Below are 5,486 nucleotides of genomic sequence, written 5' to 3' on the forward strand. Positions count from 1 at the left end.
CAAACAATTAAGATTACAAAGTTATGATATATGCGTATATTATCATATAATTCAAAATAATCAATATATTATATCAATTTAGTAAATTATTATCTCAAATTTCACAACAACGCTATTGTTATATTAAAAAGTATATTTGTAAATACTTCAACTATATAGGTGTTTCTGCGTATTACAATGTCAACTTAAATATAAATTTCAGTTCCACTAAAAAAACCAAAGAATATTTTATAAATAGTTAAAGGTGATAAGTTACAGTGATAAATGCAAAAATTAAATTGTAATATCAACTTAACTAAAATATTTTCAAAATGTGTTTTTATAATCGTTAAAACTTTCCAAATAAGTAGCTTAAAATAACTTATAATAACAATAGTTAAAAATTACTTTATATAAATGATTATATTGCTACCTTTAAAATCAAAAAATAATATTTGATGGTTTAAATAATTATAATGATAAAAATTAAAACATTAAGCAAATAAGTTTTAAAAAAAAATAATTAACAATAACAACAACTATAAATAACATTAAACCATATATTATATTTAATTTTATTCATGTGTAACTCGTGGGTAGAAGTCATTCAATCGATTGAGATTATAAAGTTATAATAGATGTATATATTATAATATAATTCAAAATAATCAAATTTAGTATAAAAATTATTATATCAAATTTAACAACATCGTTATTGTTGTATTTAAAAAGAAAACATATATTTGTAAAGACTTCAACTATATAGGTGTTTTTGCGCAACGCGCGGGCATTCGCCTAGTTCTAGTTATATTCTAATGTGTTTGTTTTAGTATATAATCAGATATGATCCATTATTTTGTAACCGGTGAGTTAAGAGATTGAAGTTTTGAGTAATTTTCTTTAATAAAGCGTCCAACATGTTTTAGGTTGTAAGCTTTCTGTTTTGTGTTTCTTCTTTAATTGGTATCAGAGCTTTGTGACAACAACTTTCATATCCTTTTTTGGTTCTTCACAACAACAACTTACCCTGCTTTCTAGTTGTTGTTTCATGTCCCTGTGAAGACCTGAAATTCGTCTTTCTACTGTGTGGAGACAAAAAAACAACCTTTTTAATTGCAACCTTGTTTTCATGAACCTGTGACAGACCAGGTTACATCAGGAGAAGAGTAAGTTCTCCTATTTGATTTTAGAGAGGGAGTTCGTGTGCATAATTTTTAGATCTATGTGGTGTACCTGTGATAGAGAGAGATCTCGTGTGGAGATATCAAGCAAAAAAAAAACCTGCACAGTTTTCTCGAGTGGAGAACCTATGCAACAAACCAACTTGACAATTGTGCAATTTTAGAATATGAAATCTGAAATTGACTGTATTTGTGAAATCGATTTTAGCTTTTGTGTTTATGACCTGCACCTGAAGAAAACTATTGACATCTTTTGCTATTTTTATTGCTGTTTTTCTTTGAACCATAGAAAGTGAAAGTAAACCATTCTTCTTCGTTTTTCTGATTCTTGTGGTGGGTTACAAAACCTTTGTTCTAATCAACACCGAAGGAGGAACCATAAACTTTTTCATGATGACAGAATGAGAATCGTCACAACCACCGGCTAAGGAACATACTTCATTAATGTTCCAATGCCCCAATTTGACATTGATTAACTACATGATTTGTAGGATATGCATGGAGGTGCTACTCGGGATTCATGGCGTCTAGGATGTGATCGATGCCGGACTAGATGATGCAAAGAAGAACAACATTGTGAAAGGATTGTTGTTTCAATCGATCCTGGAAGACTTAATCCTTCAAATTGTTAATCTAAAAACTAGAAAATAGATGTAGGATGCAATAAAAACACGCAACCTTGGAGCCGATTGAGTGAAGGAAGTGAAACTTCAAACCCTAATCATAGATTTTGAAAATCTAAATATAAGTCACACAAACACCATAGACGACTTCACAGTAAAATTATCTTGAGTTACTTCGAAATCCGCTTCACTAGGAGAGGTTATGACTAAACAAAAGTTTGCGAAGAAGTTTCTTACGAGCATTCCTAGATGATTTGTTCATATTTTTGCTGCCTTTGAACAAGTTTTGGACCATAAAACAATAGGCTTCGAAGATATGGTTAGTCGCCTAAAAGCCTATAAAGAAATTATCACTGATGAAGACAAAGTAACCGATACTCAAAGCAAATTACTTTATTCTAAACCCGAATCTTCTAATAGTAACATCAAATCATCAAAGAGGTAGAGGTTGGGTTCAAATACGTGCGGAGGAGGATGTGGTGGTGTGCATGGTCAGTGTAACACCCAAAATCACAATCACTTAGAATCCACTAAAACTCGTGATGATAAAAACAAAACAAGGAAAACAATATTAACAAAGGGACCACTCAAATAGTCCATGTTACTGATGTGCAAGTATGGTCACTTTGCTTCAATATGCTCATACCGAATCAAAAATCATGAGGCTAACCTTAATGAAACATATAAAGGAGGTACAAATAATGAAGAAGGGTCATTATTTATGATTAATACAATTCAAGAAATGATGTTCTTGAACGAAGAAAATATATTCCTCCAAAAATTAAGGCAAATATCGATGAAGACATAATTTGGTAATTAGATAACGGTGCAAGAAACTACATGACCGACAACTACTCTTATTTTTATGAACCAAATATAAACATAACGGGTAGGGTGAAATTTAGATATGGGTCATGTGCTAGCATTAAAGGAAATGAGTCAATTTTGTTCGAAGGGAAAAACGATGAGCAGAAACTAATGAATGATATTTATTATATCCCGTCACTCAGTAGAATTGTTATTAGTCTCAGACAATTTACAATAACCGGTTGTGACATTTGGATGAGAGGTGCTTTCTTAACCATGCGAGAAGGAGACGAAAGATTGCTTAGGAAAGTTCCAAAAAGTGCAAACCGACTCTACAAAATAAAGTTAAAAGTTGGAAAATCACATTGCTTGCAAGTCAAATTTAATGAAGAAGCTTGGTTATCGCACAAAAGAATTGGTCACATTAATTTTGGTGTGGTAAACTTGATGCACAAGTTAGCTAAAGGGGTACAGACAATCCAACATCAAGACCAAGTTTATGAATCCTGCATGGTTGGAAAACAAACGAAGCAGCCACTTTCAAAGAAAGCCAAGTTTAGAGCCAAAAATATTCTCGAGATGGTGCATAGATATATTTGTGGAGAGGTTGATCCCCCACCCAAGCGGGTAATATTTATAGTTTAGTTCTTATTGATGATTATTCTTGATACATGTGGTCTTTTCTTTTGAAGCATAAAAGTGATGCATCCCGGATTATTAAAAAATTACAGACATCAATTGAGAAGCGAACCGGTAAAGAGATCAAAACATTCCATATGGATAAATGTGGAGAATTCACATCACATGAGTTGAACCGTTTTTGTAATGAAAAATGGATTTCACGTATGTTGACGGCTCCTTATGCACCTCAACAAAACGGTATAGTCAAATGGAGAAATCGGACTCTACTCAAGATGACATAGGGCCTAATGAAGGCAAAAGACATTCCAAATCAGTTTTGGGGCGAACCGGTACGACATGCAACATTCATCATAGATCATACACCTACTCGAGCATTGACATGTCTACACCATTTGAGAAATTTTATAGTGAAACACCAAACCTTCAAGACTTGAAAGTACCTAGGTGTGTTGCATATGAAAGAATTGTCTCAAAACACTTGAAGAAGCTTGATAACTGTGACATCCTCATTTTCACAGTAAAAAAAAAACGATTTGAATATGCTTTATTTTGAAAATCAGAGTAAACTTTTAAAGAAAAGTTTTACGGAATTTGTACCCAGAAAAACATGATAAATATGTTATCAAGCACTTCCGAAGAAATGTATTTTATTCATTTTTAAAACATTGGGATGTCATCGTCAATACATAAACATAAGCATAAATAGAACTTATGTAACATCATAAATATCCGAACCAAATTCTTTTTAAATCATTATTAAAGCAAAATTCATAAAAACATATCATAAGTCATAACATAAATTCAGAGTATTAATTCCAAAACATATTTCATTATCAGAGTAAAACATCCCAGGCTGACTAATCAATGATGTGTGCCATACGATCACCCCGAGCTCTTCCCTCCGCTACCGGAAGTACCTGAAACCAAAACTGAAAACCGTAAGCACGAAGCTTAGTGAGTTCCCCAACCTACCACATACCCTGCACAAACACATACAACATATACTGGGCCACGCCCGCTATTTCAAATCCCGCCTCTACCTCGGGCCCCGCCCGCTACAACGACCCCGCAGCTCCAGTCCCCGCTCGGATACAAATATGTTTCTTTTAGGCCCCGCCTATCTCTGGGCCCCGCCCGCTAGCCACATATAGTATAAAATAGCATATAACACATAACTGAACATAAACTACTATATTCTTGTCCTTAGGCCTCGCCTATCTTGGGCCTCGCCCCTGTCTTGTCAATAGTGAGTCATGGAACCCCGTCCAAGCTCCTACGATAAGTGAGATACGGGCCCACGCCCACATTCACTCCATGGATATCTCGGGCCTCGCCCATGCTCTACTACTAATGATATATAGAACACCTTCCATACTCTACTATTGGTGAGATATGGGACCTCGCCCATACTCACCTGCCTACCAGGCACATACATGCATCACACAGACAACAAGTATACTCTATCATGCAAACCATTCCTTGGGCACCCACCCGGCATCGGACCTTGGTCCGGGATATCATAGTAGCAAACAGTGCTTAGGGTTAACCCCCAGGTCTTCCTACTCATAACTACATGGTCCGGCATTGTGGTCGTAGACCCATTCACACAAACGGAAACTCACCTGCATTGCTGAACTTTTGCTGATAACCCTCTGACTGCTGATCGATAATTCTCTAAACCGCTGCTCCACTAGCTCCCCGAGCTACCAATATCAATACATATATCACTTAGTTCCAGCTGAAATCTAGAATCCAAACTAAATCAACTCTGTTCAAAGTCAATCTTTCTGGCTGACTCTACTCGCCGAGTCAGTCCTTTGACTCGTCGAGTACATATACTCAGAACTCTCACAAAGCGACCCAAATCGCCGAGTCACCCCAAGACTCGTCGAGTTCAACGATCTCTGAGTCCCATCCGGTCCAACTCACTGGGCCACCATTCAACTCACTGATCCGAGCCTTAACCAAAAGGGGTTAGTGTTTCGTGACCTGACTCGCTGAGTCCATGACAATCTTCAACAGACTCGCCGAGTTGTTCTTCCAACTCGTCGATTCCATGCCCACCTTCATCCAACTCTCCGAGTCTACCCATGTGACTCGCCGAGTCGCTTCATTTCTTAATCCATACAATGGCTTTTCGAGCCATGCAGGGGCTCCAACTCATAGATCCACTCTTCCCATGTCTATTCCTCACGTAAAGTTGCAAACTTTACGTGGAACCAAAGAGATATGGGCTTAAAACACTCTAGGGCTA

Source organism: Lactuca saligna, chromosome 8 (genome assembly GCF_052625555.1).
Source record: "Lactuca saligna cultivar CGN05327 chromosome 8, ASM5262555v1, whole genome shotgun sequence".
Lineage (NCBI taxonomy): Eukaryota > Viridiplantae > Streptophyta > Magnoliopsida > Asterales > Asteraceae > Lactuca > Lactuca saligna.